A 17501-nucleotide genomic window follows, 5' to 3' on the forward strand; every position below is an offset into this window, starting at 1 on the left:
TGTGACGTGCTGTGCTGTGTGTGGTGTCCTGAATTCCCCCAAACCTGAGCCTGATAGACCATAGCTTCTGCACCTCAGTAGATCCTCTCTATGCCCCTGTTAGGCCACTTACCTCCTAACTCCCAACAACTGGTCAAAACTTTTAACTCTGATTTAAAGAACCTACCCTCTCTTACACATAGCAGTTCTGATTCGCTTGTATCCACCCCAGTGCTTAGAACAGAGCCAGGCACATAGTAAATGTCTAAACAAATGCCATTATTATTATTAGTAGTAGTAGTAGCATTTCCAGAACCTAATTTCTAACTGCTGTGTGACCTTGGGCAAGTCACTTAACTTCTCTAAGCCTCGGTTCTCTCATCTGTAAAATGGGGATGAGGACTCTGAGCCCCACGTGGGACAGCGTGATCACCCTGTATCCCCCCAGAGCTTAGAGAGGTGCTTTGCACGTGGTGAGCGCTTAACAAATGCCGTCATTATTATTATTATTTTAAAAATGGTATTTGAGCGCTTGCTGCACGCTGCGTGTTCTGAGCTCTGGGATAGGTACTCCCCAAGCGCTTTGTACAGTGCTCTGCACACGGTAAGTGCTCAATAAATACGATTGAATGAATGAATGAATATGAGCTCATCATGTTGGTCACGGTCCATGTCCCACGAGGGGCTCACGGGCTTGTCCCCATTTTGCAGATGAGATGACCGAGATGCAGTGGAGTGACAGGCCCATGGTCGCATGGACGGGTGGCGGAATTGGAGTTTGAACCCAGGTCCTTCTGACTCTCTGGCCCTGGGATCTATCTATTATTATCATCCTTTCTATCCCTAAGCTTCACTGTTTTTCTATTTTGTATCTACCCCAATCCTTAGAAGAGTGCTTGACACACAGTAAGGGATTGCCCCAGACTGAGCCCCCTCCTTCCTCTCCCCCTTCTCCCCCTCACCATCCCCTCTGCCTTACCTCCTTCCCCTCCCCACAGCACCTGTATAGATGTATATATGTTTGTACATATTTATTACTCTATTTATTTTACTTGTACATATTTATTCTATTTATTTTATTTTGTTAATATGTTTTGTTGTCTGTCTCCCCCTTCTAGACTGTGAGCCCGCTGTTGGGTAGGGACCGTCTCTATATGTTGCCAACTTGGACTTCCCAAGCGCTTAGTACAGTGCTCTGCACAGAGTAGGCGCTCAATAAATATGATTGAATGAATGAATGAATAACTGGGAGTGTAGTTTCTAAGAACGGTGACCAATTTTTTACAGTATGCCCCAATCTCAAGTACCAAAGAAAAAAAAATCAGGGTTCAGCTCCCTGAGGGGAAATCCAGACTGTGTGGAAACCCGCTTATATAGGCCAAAGTCTTGTTTGGAGAGTCAGTTCCACCAAGTTAAAACCCACCAGTTCAGGCAACTTTGATTCTACCATTCTATGCTCCTGCAGAACTCCCTGGTGTTACCTGTCACAGTTTGGAGATGAGCTTAATCAGAAATACTACAAATAACTATTCTAATGTTATGCAAATTGTCATCAGGCAGTACAGTGGAAAAAATGGAGATGAAGTGACAGTGCTATAATTCTACAGATCATCTGTGGTGAAATAATAAATACCAATTTCAAATGAAGAAACGTGGAAAATGAATTGGAAATCTTTAATTACTAATATTAAAAAGGTGAAGTATGAGAAGAAAAATCTTCCACCAATTATGATAGATATTTATACGAAATCTCTTCTACTTGAATAAATGACCAGTGCAGTTCAATCCAATTCTCCCTCAATTTATCTTAAGAATGTCTTTGCTTGTTCCTGAATTTGAAGGGGTGGGAGATGAGAAACATGGGACTGTCAGTGGTTGAAAGTACAATTAAGAAGGATGTAGTCATGTTTCTGGGCTTGACACTTCTGCTGGTCCATGCTGTCCAGTGGTCTTTTTACCATTGGCTTTAATTCATTCAACTGTATTTATTAAGTGCTTACTGTGTGTAGAGCACTGTACTAAGCATTTGGAAAGTACAATTTGACAACAGAGACAATCCCTACTCAACAACGGGCTCACAGTTTAGAAGTGGGGAGACAGAGAACAAAACAAAACAAGTAGACAGGCATCAATAGCATCAATATAAATAAATAGAATTATAGATATGTACACATCATTAATAAAATAAATAGAATAATTAATATGGACATACATAACACTAGTGTTGTGGGATGGGGAGGGGGTTATGGGGAGAGGAGGAGGAGGAGAAGAAGAAAAGGGTGGCTCAGTCTGGGAAGGCCTCCTGGAGGAGGTGAGCTTTCAGTAAGACTTTGAAGGGGGGAAGTGTGCTAGTTTGGTGGATATGAGGAGGGAGGGCATTCTAGGCCAGAGGTAGGATGTGGGCCAGGGGTCGATGGCGGGACAGGCGAGATTGAGGCCCAGGGAGGTGGTGAGCGGCAGAGGAGCCGAGTATGTGGGCTGGGCTGGAGAAAGAGAGAAGGGAGGTGAGGTAGGAGGGGATGAGGTGATGGACGGCCATGAAGCCGAGAGTGAGGAGTTTTGCTTCATGCGAAGGTTGATAGGCAACCACTGCAGATTATTGAGAATTATTATTGGGTGACATAACAATAATAATAATGTTTTTTGTTAAGCGCTTACTATGTGCAAAGCACCGTTCTAAGCGCTGGGGGGATGCAAGTTGATCAGGTTGTCCCACATTGGGCTCACAGTCTTAATCCCCATTTTGCAGATGAGGGACCTGAGGCCCAGAGAAGTGAAGTGACTTGCCCAAAGGCACACAGCTGACAAGTGGCGGGGCCGGGATTTGAACCCATGACCTCTGACTCCAAAGCCCGGGCTCTTTCCACTGAGCCACGCTGCTTCTCAGACCGTTTCTGTAGAAAGCTAATCTGGGCAGCCAAGTGAAGTATAGACTGAAGTGGGGAGAGACAGGAAGCACTACAATCAACTGCCCCCCTCCTACCTTGCCTCTCTGATTTCCTAGTACCTCCCAGCCTGCACACTTCACTCTTTTAATGCCAGCTTTCCTCAGTCTAGTCTATCTCACTGAATTGACTCCCCCCGCCTCCATATATGACAGACCAACACTCTCCCCATCTTTAAAGCTTTATTAAGGTCACATCTTCCCCGAGAGGCTTTCTCTCGTCAGGCTGTCTTTTTAACAACTCTGTCTCCTGTCTGCATCACCTATGCACTTGGATCTGTACCCTTTTAGCACTTGATATTCACCCCACCCTCAGCCCCACAGGATTTATTTTCTGTGTCCAACCCAATTTGCCTGTATCCACCTCAGCGTTTAGTACAGTGTCTGACACATAATATTACTCTATTTTATTTGTACATATTCTAATTATTCTAATTATTTTATTTTGTTAATATATTTTGTTTTGTTCTCTGTCTCCCCCTTCTAGACTGTGAGCCCACTGTTGGGTAGGGACCGTCAATATATGTTGCCAACTTGGACTTACTAAGCGCTTAGTACAGTGCTCTGCACACAGTAAGCGCTCAATAAATATGATTGAATGAATGAATGAATGAATAATAAACGCTCAACAAATACACTAATAATAATTACAGTTATGGCATATCCACAATTTTATATATATCAATGTCTGTATCCTTCGCTGGATTGTATGTTCCTTGAGAGCATGGAATGTGGCTACCAACTCTTTTATATTGTACCCATCCAAGTTCTTACTACAGTCTCTGCACACCAATAGGCACTCAATAAATACCATTGATTAATTGATTGTTTTGGGTGCTAAATGTACATGAACTTCAAAATTTTGAAGAACTCAGACTTTTCTCTCCAAGTTGGGCTTCTGGAAACACCATGCAGCCAAGAGAAAGATCACTAATAGAAAGAACTCACACCACTAAGCCACAGCCCTGAATCACTTACATAGTGTGATCAGCGCTTAGAACAGTGCTTTGCACATAGTAAGAGCTTAATAAATGCTATCATTATTGTTATTATTATCACCAAAACCTGCCCTTCTCACCTCCACAACATTGCCAAGATCTGCCCTTATCTCTCCATCCAAACCACTACCTTGCTGGTTTAATCTCTCATCCTATCCTGACTAGATTACTGCATCAGCCTCCTCTCTGATCTCCCATCCTCCTGTCTTTCCCCACTTCAGTCTATGTTTCACTCTGCTGCCCAGATTATCTTTGTCCAGAAATGCTCTGGGCATGTTACTCCCCTTCTCAAAAATCTCCAGTGGCTGCCTGTCAACTTACAAATCAAGCAAAACCTCCTCACTCTCAGCTTCAAGGCTGTCCATCACCTCGCCCCCACCTATCTCACCTCCCTTCACTCCTTCTACAGCCCAGCCAGCCTCCTCCGCTCCTCTGCCGCTAACCTCCTCACTGTGCCTCGTTCTCGCCTGTCCCGCTGTCAACTCCCGGCCCACGTCCTCCCCGTCGCCTGGAATGCCCTCCCTCCACACATCCACCAAGCTAGCTCTTCCTTCCTTCAAAGCCCTACTGAGAACTCACCTCCTCCAGGAGGCCTTCCCAGAATGAGCCCCCTTCTTCCTCTCCTCTTCCCAATCCCCCGCCCTACCTCCTTCCCCTCCCCACAGCACTTGCATATATTTGTACAGATTTATACTCTATTTATTTCACTTGTACATATTTACTATTCTATTTATTTTGTTAATGATGTACATATAGCTTTAATTCTATTTGTTCTGGTAATTTTGACACCTGTCTATATTTTTTTGTTTTGTTGTCTGTCTCTCCCTTCTTGACTGGGAGCCTGTTGTTAGGGACTTTATATGTTGCTGACTTGTACTTCCCAAGCGCTTAGTACAGTGCTCTGCACACAGTAAGCGCTCAATAAATATGATTGAATGAGTGAATGAATGAGTGAATGCACTTCTTTCCTGTGTACAAGCTGTGGAGCACTGCTGGTATAAATTCAGTTATCAGACTGACCTTATGATTGATATAATGCCAGGGTTAGGAGAACGCAAAGAAAGTGCACCTTTGCCTCTCAAAGTTGTGCAAAAAAATTTGAGAGTGGCTTCATGGCATCAAATGAGTAATGAACTGAATATTGACTAGAGTAGTATCAATCAATCGATGGTATTTACTGAACACTGTATGCACAGCACTGTACTAAGTTCATCAGAGAGTACAATATTACAGAGTTAGCAGGCATGTTCCCTGCTTACAAGAAATTTACACTTGGGAGCATACAGTATAACAGAATAAACAGAAACGTTTCCTGCCCATATCGAGCTAAGACCTCATCTAACTTCTCCCAGTACACCATAGCTTGAGTTCTTTGCTCTTTCACTCTAACATACTAATTGTTCCTTGCTCACAACTCTCCCATCCGTGACATTGTGCTTTATAACTTCACTCTTGCATGACACTCCCTTTCTCTTCAAAACCACTTTTGCTACCTTCAAAGTCCCCTTAGGCATTGCTCCATGGTGTAACTCCCCACCTTCTTGGACATGTTACCCCAATACGCACCTTTACACTCAAGCTTATCTGTTTATGTGCTTAATTATTTGTCGTTGTGCTTTGATATTTTTTCATGCTCCTACTTTAACTATTTTGTATTTTATGATTTGTGTCCACCATTCTCTTCCTTTAGATTTATAAACTCTTCAATTTGGCTGTCTGTCTGTCTGTCTCACTGAAATGATTCTTAAACAAAGTAATCAAATCTGCCCTCGAGGTTGTTAACCATCCTGTCTCTGTTTTCAGTGTCCTATGAGAAGCAACGTGATCTAAAGGAAAGATCATAATAATAATGATGGTGCTTGTTAGGGGTTTACTATGGGACTGGGAGTTAGAGGAACTGGGTTCTAATCCCCACCGTGCTACGTAAACACTATGTTACCATGGGCAAGTCACTTAAATTGTGGTAATTGTTAAGTGCTTACTGTGTGCCAGACACTGTACTAAGCGCTGGGGTGGATACAAGGAAATTGGGCTGGATACAGTCCCTGTCCCACGTGGGGCTCACGATCTCAATCCCCATTTTACCAATGAGGTAACTGAGGCCCAGAAAAGTTAATGGACATGCCCAATGTCCCACAACACACAAGTGGCGGGGTCAGTATTTGAACCTTCTGACTTTCAGGCTTATGTTCTAGTCACTATGCCATGCTGCTTCTCAATTTAACTTCTCTGTTCCTCAGTTCCCTCATCTACTCAGTGAGGATTCAGTACCCTTTCTCCTCCTACTTAGATTGTGAACCCCAAGTGGGACCTGATGATCTTATGATCTTATTTGTACCCCAGTACTTAGTTGAGTGCTTAGCACATAGTAAGTGCTATCTTATATTTACTGTATTTCTCCACCCATCTGTAATGTATTTGTCTGTCTTCCCTATGAGGTTGTTTGTAAGCCCCTTGAGGGTAGAAATTGTGTATTTTGAGGTGTTGAGAAGTTTTCTGCACACAGGATAGATTCTTGTTTAAATAACGATTAAAATGCTGGTATTTATATGAAAAACACTGTAGTGTGTATTGGGGATTGATACAAGATATCAATCAGTTTTATTTACCAAGCACTTCCTCTTACTCTGCCTCCTATCACCCAACTGTTGAAGTCTTTCTGGCTCAGTTTTGAGTCCCTTTCTATTCTCCATCTACCCCAACTCACTCAAAGAACTTATTCACTCAAATGACTTCAACTACCATCTCTATGAGGAAATCTGGGAAATCTATGAGTCAATGAGGAATTCCTAAATCTATATCTCCATCCCTAATCTCCTTTCCGGCAGTGATGTATTTCTTCCTGCTTTCAGGACATCTCAACATGGATGTCCTACCAACACCTCAAACTAAACATATCCAAAACTGAGCTCCTCATCGTCCCACCCGAACCCTTTCCTCCTATTGTTTTTCCCATCACTGTAGATAACGCTACTCTCTTCCCTGTCCCACAAGCCTGTAACCTTGGTGTTATCCTCGATTCATCTAGCTCATTGAACCCACAAATTCAGTCTGTCACCTGTGCCTGTCAGTTGCACGTCGCTAAAATCCATCCTTTCCGCTCCATCCAAACCACTACCGCGTTAATACAAGCACTTATCCTATCCCACCTTGATTTACAGTATCAGCCTGTTGCTGTTCTCCCTGCCTTCTATTTCTCTCCTCTCCAGTCCATACGCCACTCTGCTGCCCGAGTCATTTTTCTACAAAACCGTTCTGTTTATGTTTCCCTACTCCTAAAGACCCTCCAGTGGTTGTCCATCCAAATCTGCCTGAAACTGAGACTCCTTTCCATCAGCTATAAGCAATCAGCTCTCTGATTTTCTACTATAACCCAGCCCACACACTTCACTGTAATGTAAATCTACTCACTGTGCCTCAATCTCATCTATTTTTGCCTCCAGCCCCTTGCCCACATCCTGCCTTTGGCCCCGAACTCAAATCCAACAATCACTCTGCCCACTTTTCTCCTTCAAAGCCTTAATTCAAAGCCACCTTGTAAACTCCTTGTGGGCAGGAAACTTGTCTACTAACACTGTTATATTGTACCCTTCTAAGCACTTAGTACAGTGCTCTGTGCACAATAAGCACTCAGTAAGTGATCATTTGCAGAGCACTGTACTAGGTTGGACACAGTCCCTCTCTCACTCTGAAAATACTTTACGATCTAGCCCAAAGGGTGGAAAATGTAATCTTCTCCAAGTACTGAATAATCAAGACAACTGAAAACGAAGGTCCACTGTTGAACCTGACCCCATTTTAATCTCTGTGACTACTGCCTAGGAAAAAAAGCTCTTAAGCTTACTTTACAAATTCATGACACTGAGAAAAGTTTAAGGCCTGAACAACGTAATTCAGATTTTGTGAAAAGTTGTTGATCAGATAGGATTTAAAAATGTCTGATGAATCCTCAGTGGGTCATAGGCATAATATTTGATGACATTTATAGCATGCGCATAAAATAGCTCTCGTGACTAAATGTTGTGGAGAAGCCAGTGTAGATTTGCCTTATATATATTGGAAAAAAATGTGTGTTTTAAAGACAGGGATATTTATGCCAAAAAATTAGTAGTTTGGGCTCTGCAGGGGCCAAAATTTCTAGATTGACTGCTGACAATGTACCTCTAATTAGGTGTTTACTCAACCTGCATATTTTTTCGTACCTTCGAATTATCATCCCCACAAAATTGAGGCTTCTGATTCAGAGCCCTGCTTCGACCAGGTGGCCAAAAGCCAACGTTGATTCAGGACAAGATGGATACTTTGATTTAGCGGCAGGAAAACCGATGTGTAAACTCATTCCATTTTGAAATCACATCAGGCTGAACCTGCAGGCTGAAATCCCTCTGGTTCCAGCAGCCAACCTTGCAGTTCCTGAATAGGGACTGGTGTATTTACCAGTGATTCCTGGAAACTCTTTTTGAAATATGAAGCATGACTGTTTGTGCATATTAGAGTGGTGGTTTAATGGTGCATTGTTGGTTCCTCAGGATGACAATAGGTAGAGCTGACTGCGCACTGTTTGGGGAAGATGTTTATAATCAAATTTTCTCTATTGTTCATGTTCCTGTCCTTGTACATTCAACCCTGAGTAGAGTGGCAAGGCATTCTTTATATTCTAGCAAACTATGCAGAAAAAGTGGCATGGGTTTATGAGATGTATATTAATGGCAGTTTCATGGGGTTTATTATTATAATGTATAGAATTTGACATTTATGCTAGTGCTATGCCAGCAAAAGACTCAGCAAAAAGGATGACTGGGTGATTTTTACCTCCTACCAAACAGCGGACTAAACGAACTATATATCTGTTTTATTCATTCATTCATTCAGATTTATTGAGCACTTACTGTGTGCAGAGCACTGTACTAAGCGCTTGGGAAGTACAAATCGGCAACATATAGAGATGGTCCCTACCCAACAACGGGCTCACAGTCTAGAAGGGGGAGACAGACAACAAAACAAAACAAGCAGCACCTGTATATATGTTTGTACAGATTTATTATTCTATTTTACTTGTACATATTTACTATTCTATTTATTTGTTAATGATGTACATCTAGCTTTATTTCTATTTCTTCTAATGACTTGACACCTGTCCACATGTTTTGTTTGGTTGTCTGTCTCCCCCTTCTAGACCGTGAGCCCGTTCATTCATTCATTCATTCAATATTTATTGAGCGCTTACTATGTGCAGAGCACTGTAGTAAGCACTTGGGAAGTACAAGTTGGCAACATATGGAGACAGTCCCTACCCAACAGTGGGCTCACAGTCTAGAAGACTGTTGTTGGGTAGGGACCATCTCTATATGTTGCCAACTTGTTCTTCCCAAGTGCTTAATACAGTGCTCTGCACACAGTAAGTGCTCAATAAATATGATTGAATGAATGAATTAGACAGGTGGCAATACCATCAGAATAAATAGAATTATAGCTATATACATATCATTAATGAAATAGAATAATAAATATGTACAAATAAAATAGAGTAATAAATATGTAGAAATGTATACAGGAGGGGAAGGGGGTAAGGCAGAGGGAGGGAGGGGGTGATGGGGAGGGGAGGAGGAGAGGAAAAAGTGGGGTTCAGTCTTATGTTTTAGGAAGCATACAGTGAGAGAAATTTTGACCAAAGTCTTTGTTTACCTTGGGAGTGGCATCCCTAATGAAAGATGCCCGGCCTGTGGTCCATTTCCATTGCACACCTTCTTTGGTGAGAAACAACATGGCCTAATGGAAAGTGTATAGGTCTGAGTTCTAATCCTGGCTCTACCACTTGCCTTCTGTCTTGGGCAGAACACTTAACTTTTCTATGCCTCAGTTTCTACATCTGTGAAATGAGGATTCAGTACCCGCTCCCCCTTTCACTTAGACTTGGACAGGAACTGGGTCCCACTTGACAATGTTGTATTTTTCCCAGCACTTGAGCAGGGCTTGGCATGTAGTTGATGTTTGAAAAATACCACAGTTATCATTTGGTTTTAGAAAAGGATAAGGGAGACTATACAGGACTCTTCTCCGGAGGGGGAACCTTCCAAAGTAATAGGATGCAGGACTGTGAGGCAACGGCAGGATTCAGAACTGGGCTTGCTCAGTTTGAACCACCTTGGAGGGGGAACAAGCAGAAACCTCTGGACTTCAATCTCCTGGTGGGCAGGGAACATGTCTATCATCTCTTTTATTGTATTCTCCTAAGCACTTAATACACTGCTTGGCACACAGTGGGTGCTCAATAAATACCACTGATTGAAACCAAAACAGACTCTGCCAGCAGAAGCAGCCAGTGGCCTGAACCAGAGGTTCTTAGTAGTCCTAGTCCTGAAATTGTGTGGCTGTGGGTAATTATTTACCCTCTCTGGGTTTCATTTTCTCTTTGTATCAGTTGGGAATAAGGATCCGTGGGCAAGCAGTGTGGTTTAGTGGAAAGAGCACGGGCTTCAGAGTCAGAGGTCATGGGTTCTAATTCCAACTTAGCTACTTGTCAGCTGTGTGACTTTGGACAAGTCACTTAGCTTCTCTGTGCCTCAGTGACCTCATCTGTAAAATGGGGATTAGAACTGTGAGCCCCACATGGGACAACCTGATGGCTCGGTGGAAGGAGCCTGGGCTTTGGAGTCAGAGGACATGTGTTTGAATCCTGGCTCCGCCAATTGTCAGCTGTGTGACTTTAGGCAAGTCACTTAACTTCTCTGAGCCTCAGTTCCCTCATCTGTGAAATGGGGATTAAGACTGTGAGCTCCTGTGGGACAATCTGATCACCTTGTAACCTCCCCAGTGCTTAGAACAGTGCTTTGCATGTAGTAAGTGCTTAATAAATGCCATTATTATTAAGTGCTTAATAAATGCCATTATTATTATTATTATTACTCCAGTGCTTAGAACATTTTTGGCACATAGTAAGTGCTTAACAAATACTATTATTATTATTATTATTTTTATTATTTTTCCTCTTGTAGATTTTTGTCTCAGCTTCTGCCCTGAGGGAAGTGAGGAAGGCTTTTGGTCTGCAGTTCTTGCAACCAGCTCTGTTTGTATCAATCAATCAGTGGTATTCACTGAGTGCTTACCATGTTTCCAAACACTGAACTAAGGGCTCGGGAGAATACAATATAACAGAATTAGTGGACATGTTCCTGCCCTTAAGGAGCTTACATGTCCTCACTTACTTTCACCTGTTCCTCATCAGGGGAAAGTAATTCCAACCCTGCTCACTGGGATGGTGAGGGGAGAGAGAGAGGGTGAGAGAGGATGGAAACAAAGACCCCCCACTAAATGCTGGGGATAGTGTTGTAGAATGAATAGACATGAACCCTGCTCTCAAGGAGCCGACAGTCCAAAGGGGAGACAAACAAAAATACATTAAAGATCGAGGAAGAAACTGAATATAAAAATATGTACAGAAATACTATGAGGAGAGAGAAGTATGGGGAGTAGCCAAGTGTTTAAGGAGTGAGCAGTAAGGAGAGAAGGTATGGAGAGGAGAGATTAGTCAACTTCACTGCTGGGCACAAGATGGATGCACTAAGTCATCTCTGGAGCTGGGTTTGACTGGGAGGATGTGGGGTGGAAGTGTTACACAGTTTTCTGTCATCATCATCATCATCAATATGTGGTATTTAAAGAGAACTATCTATGACTACGTGTTTTGTTTTGTTGTCTGTCTCCCCTTTCTATTAATAATTATAATAATGATGATGGCATTTGTTAAGCGCTTACTATGCGCAAAGCACTGTTCTAAGTGCTGGGGAGGTTACAACGTGATCAGGTTGTCATTCATTCATTCATTCAATCATATTGAGTGCTTTCTGTGTGCAGAGCACTGTACTAAGCGCTTGGGAAGTCCACGTTGGCAACATATAGAGATGGTCCCTACCCAACAACGGGCTCACAGTCTAGAAGGGGGAGACAGACAACAAAACAGAACATGTGGACAGGTGTCAAGTCATCACAATAAATAGAAATACAGCTAGATGCACATCATTAACAAAATAAATAGACTAGTAAATATGTACAAGTAAAATAAATAGAGTAATTGAATCTGGACAAACATATACAGGTGCTGTGGGGAGGGGAAGGAAGTAGGGCGGGGGGATGAGGAGGAGAGGAAAAAGGGGGCTCAGTGTGGGAAGGCCTCCTGGAGGAGGTGAGCTTTCAGTAGGGCTTTGAAGGGAGGAAGAGAGCTAGCTTGGCACATGGTTGTCCCACGGGGGGATCATAATCTTAATCCCCATTTTACAGATGAGGTAACTGAGGCCTAGAGAAGTGATGTGACTTGCCCAAAGTCACAGAGCTGACAATTGGTGGAGTAAGGATTTGAACCCATGACCTCTGACTCCAAAGCCTGTACTCTTTCCACTGAGCCACTCTGCTTTTCTAGACTGTGAGCCCGTTGTTGAGTAGGGACCTTCTCTATATGTTGCCGACTTGTTCTTCCCAAGCTCTTAGTACAGTGCTCTGCACACAGTAAGCACTCAATAAATACAATTGAATGAATGAATGACTAATCTCTCATCTCCCCACCCTATTCTTTTTCCCATATCACCTATATGCATGTAAGTCCATACCTGCTAAATACTTGGAAAACCACTTCAACCTTACTGCACTGATGTACATAAATGTATACTCTGTTCCTTCCCCTACCAATAAATTATTTTGTCTGTCTCCCCTAGTAAAGTGTAAGCTCCTTAAGGGCAGGAATCTTGTCAAATAGCTCTATTGTACTCTCCCACGCATTTAGCTGACACTTATCAGCTGTGTGACCTTAGGCAAGTCACTTAACTTCTCTGAGCCTCAGTTACCTCATTTGTAAAATGGGGATTAAGACTGTGAGCCCCACGTGGGGCAACATGATCACCTTGTATCCCCCCTCAGCGCTTAGAACAGTGCTTTACACATAGTAAGTGCTTAACAAATGCCACTAATATTATTATTATTTAGAACAGTGCATTGTACTGTGTCCAACTTGATTATCTCATATCTACCCCAAGTGCTTAGCACAGTGCCTGGCACATAGTATGCACTTAACAAATACCATTAAAAAAGGAAGTAATAAATACCACTGATTTGTTGATTTCCTGGGAGCGCTTAAATGGAACATTTAGCATCTGTATATGGGAACTCAGCACAGTAACTTTTGAACTGAAAGCCTTTGTTCTGCAGTATACTCTCTTTAGTTGATTGTTAAAAGGCTTCAAAATTCTTTCTTTGAGGAAGGATATCAGTTTTCTTTGGAAGATAGATAACATTGAATCTTTGCATTGACTTTATAAAAGACAGATACATCAAACATTTACTGCCTCTCTTGCACAACACAAAGGTTTCAGAGTGGCCAAGGCTGTGAGGCAGATAATAATAAATAGAAAGATTCCACTAGGTCCAATGAATCGAATCAATTCATTGCATTTATTGTGTGCTTGCTACTTCTAGAACCCTGTTCTAAACTCTTGAGAGAGTACAATGAAGCAGCGTGGCTCAGTGGAAGGAGCACGGGACTTGGAGTCAGAAGTCATGGGTTGAAATCCTAGCTCCGCCACTTGTCAGCTGTGTGACTTTGGGCAAGTCACTTCACTTCTCTGTGCCTCAGTTACCTCGTCTGTAAAATAGGGATTAAGACTGTGAGCCCCCCCGTGGGACAACCTGATCACCTTGTAACCTCCCCAGCACTTAGAACAGTGCTTTGCACATAGTAAGCGCTTAATAAATGTCATCATTATTATTATTATTATTACAAACAACAGTTGGCAGACACATTCTCTGCCCTCAACGAGTTTACAGTCTAGAGGATGACCTTGCTGTCTAATCCTACACTTCATTTTTCTGGGTTTCTAGAAAACAAACTAACCCCCCCCCGCAAAATGGTCTATTATATTTTCTTCAAATTTCTTCTAGCCTATTTTAATTACAACACTCCTAGTCAAAGTCATTTAGTAAGAATTCAGCAGGACTCACAATTGTATTTGCTTTTACTCATGATATTTTAGCCCTTGAAAAAGACCCTGTTTCATTTGTATGTTAAAAACTCCATAATGCTCCAACTCCTGGACAGTTCACTTGAGCACTGAGAACAATGGACAGTTCTTAACTTGCTCTGGCCAGCTTCTGTTTTTCTTTTCCCTTACAGTATTTCCTGTCCCTATTCTTCTCCTCCCTGTCTTCTCCCACCATCTGAGAGTACCCACCCTTTCCCACATAATAATGATGGCATTTATTAAGCACTTACTATGTGCAAAGCACCGTTCTAAGTGCTGGGGAGGTTACAAGGTGATCAGGTTCTCCCACGGTGGGCTCACAGTCTTAATCCCCATTTTACTGATGAGGTCACTGAGGCACAGAGAAGTTAAGTGAGTTGCCCAAAGTCACACAGCTGACAAGTGGTGCAGCTGGGATTTGAACCCATGACCTCTGACTCCAAAGCCCAGGCTCTTTCCACTGAACCACTCTGATATCCTCCCCCTAACTTGGAACTCCCTCCCCCTCCAGATGTGCCAGACCACCCATCTGTCCACCTTCAAAGTATCACTAAGGCCACATCTTCTCCAAGAGGCCTTCCCTGATTAAGCCCTTTTTTCCCTGGCTTGCTCTCCCTTCTGTATTGTCCATGCACTTGGATCTGTGACCTTTGGACATTAGCTATTTGCCCTTCCTCCAACCCCACAGCAGTTACATACAGATCTTTAAATTATATATTATAAATTAGTTTTTATTCATATTATTGTCTCTAGACTGTAAGCTTGTTAGGGGCAGGGAACTTAGTTTGTTAATTCTGTTGTACTGTACTCTCCCAAGCTGTTAGGACATAGTAAGTGCTCAACAAATGTGACTGATTGATTCCCTCTGATTGCTTGGCTCGGGGAAAGAGCCCGGACTTTGGAGTCAGAGGTCATGGGTTCGAATCCCAGCTCCACCACATGTCTGCTGTGTGACCTTGGGCAAGGCACTTAACTTCTCTGAGCCTCAGTTACCTCATCTGTAAAATGGGAATGAAGACTGTGAGCCCCACGTGGGACAACCTGATCACCTTGTATCTCCCCCAGCGCTTAGAACAGTGCTCTGCACATAGCGCTTAACAAATGCCATCATTATTATTGTTATTGCTTGCAACACAGACTTTGCTCTGGCCCTCTCATTAAATCTAAGGTAGGGTCAAGCTAAGTATTAGTGGACTGCATTTAGATTTTTATTATTATCCGTGTTTCCTTAGAGTTGGACAAAAGTATTCTCCGCTGACATTCTTATGCAGTAATGAAAAGTGCATCTTAAGTTAAACAAATCCTGTGGCCAGTTTATGTTTGGAGCAATATCTATATTGGATAATATTACTTATGTGTGTTTTAAATCCGGCTGTGTGGGCTGGCTGACTATTCTGAATGGGACCACTTTATCCCTGGAGCAAAGGGGGCTGTGGCTTGGGCCACCTACTTGGGACCATACCATAAGATGAGCTCCCTGGTATCTTGGAAATACTAGCAGCCAAACTTATTTTCCAAGAACCCCAGTCCTCAGCAGACACTACATCCTGACTGTCACTGAGATGGAATTAAAAAAGAAAGGAAAGCAAGGGGGCTGGGATGAGCGGCATGGCTTAGTGGCAAGAGCACTGACTTGAGAGTCAGAAGATGTGGTTTCTAATTCCGGCTCCACCACTTGTCTGCTGTGTGACCTTGGGCAAGCCGCTTAACTTCTCTGTGCCTCAGTGACCTCGTTTGTAAAATGGGGAGTAAGACTGTGAGCCCCACGTGGGACAACTTGATTACCTTGTATCTATCCCAGAGCTTAGAGCAGTGCTTGGCACATAGTAAGCTCTTAACAAATACTGTTAGTATTATTATTAAAACTCCTTCACTGTGGTCCAGTGTAAGAAAGCAGCTGAAAGGTTGAGGATGATGAGGCTGGAATAGGAGCCATTGGGTTTGGCAAGAAGAATGATATTGGTGAATTTAGGGCAGATTCCATGGAGTTTAAGGGGGTTGGAAGCCAGATTGGAGGTGGTCAAGGAAAGAATTGGAGGAGAGAAAATGGAGGTAGTGGGTGTAATAATAATAATAATAATGGCATTTGTTAAGTGCTTACTATGTGCAAAACACTGTTCTAAGCCCTGGGGAGGTTACCAGGTGATCAGGTTGTCCCACAGGGGACTTACAGTCTTCATCCTCATTTTACAGATGAGGTAACTGAGGCACAGAGAAATTAAGTGACTCTCCCAAAGTCATACAGCTGACAAGTGGCGGAGCTGGGATTTGAACCCATGACCTCTGACTCCAAAGTCTGTGCTCTTTCCACTGAGCCATGCTGACATAATAATAATAATAATAATAATAATAATAATGACATTTGTTAAGTGCTATGTGCAAAGCATTGTTCTAAGCGCTGGGGAAGGTAATCAGGTTGTCCTACATGGGACTAACAGTCTTAATCCCCATTTTGCAGATGAGGTAACTGAGGCACGGAGAGTTAAGTGACTTGCCCAAAGTCACACAACTGACAATTGGTGGAGTGGGGATTCGAACCCATGACCTCTGACTCCCAAACCTGTCCTCTTTTCATTGAGACGTGTGGGATGGGGAGATAACTGGAGGGAGCCAAAGGGTCAAGAGAGGGTTTTTTTTTATAATAAGGGATGCATGAGGATGTTTTAAAGCCATGGGGAAGAGGCTATTGGAAAGTAAACGGTCAAAGATGGCAGTCAGGAGGGGAAGAATGAAGTGGGGGGCAAGTGTTTTGATAAGGCACAAAAGGATGGTGTTGATTTTTGAGAAGAGGTGGGTGATCGCCTCTTGAGATACTACTACTACTGGGAAGGGTGGAAGAGTGGAACAAGGGGCAGGAAGAAGGATGGGCAGCAGAGGAGGATGGGAGATATTAGGGAGATAATGCCTGATGGTTTCAATTTTCTCAATTAGGTATGTGGCCAGATCATTATGGGAAAGAGATGGAGAGGTGGAGGGACACAGGTTTGATGATAGAGTTAAGCATCTGAACCATTAAAAAATCCTGAAGACAAACAAAAATGCTGGTCAGTCACTGAGTCAGTCGTATTTATTGAGTGCTTACTGTGTGCAGAGCACTGTACTAAGCCCTTGGGAAAGTACAATATAACAGACACATTCAACTTACTTTGCTCACTTAGAGGGATAAATGTGGTCCTGAGTCTAAACATGCTCAATTCAGGTTTCCACTTAAAACCCTGTTTCTTGTGGAATAATTGTTTATGGTGAAGTGAAGGACCAGTAAAAGATGACCGTATTTTAAACCAGTAGCTTTTGCTAGACCTAAAAGAGAGCCATGTGGTTTGGGTGAACAATTGACCTAACAATGCCTGTGAACAGCCAGGTGATGATTAAGCTAGTCAACATGGGAATGGGCAGATGGACTTCAATGCTTCCCTGTTCATCCCATTCATCAACATTAGATTTTGTCATTTAGAAAAACTGACCTTTTGCAAAAAACAAACCAAAAAGCCCACATAGTTGCAGAGGGAGTATGTGGAAAAAGTAATCGACTTAGAGGGGGGAATTATGGGTTTTAGTTCCAGCTTTGACCTT

The sequence above is a fragment of the Tachyglossus aculeatus genome, chromosome 21, assembly GCF_015852505.1.
Source record: "Tachyglossus aculeatus isolate mTacAcu1 chromosome 21, mTacAcu1.pri, whole genome shotgun sequence".
Lineage (NCBI taxonomy): Eukaryota > Metazoa > Chordata > Mammalia > Monotremata > Tachyglossidae > Tachyglossus > Tachyglossus aculeatus.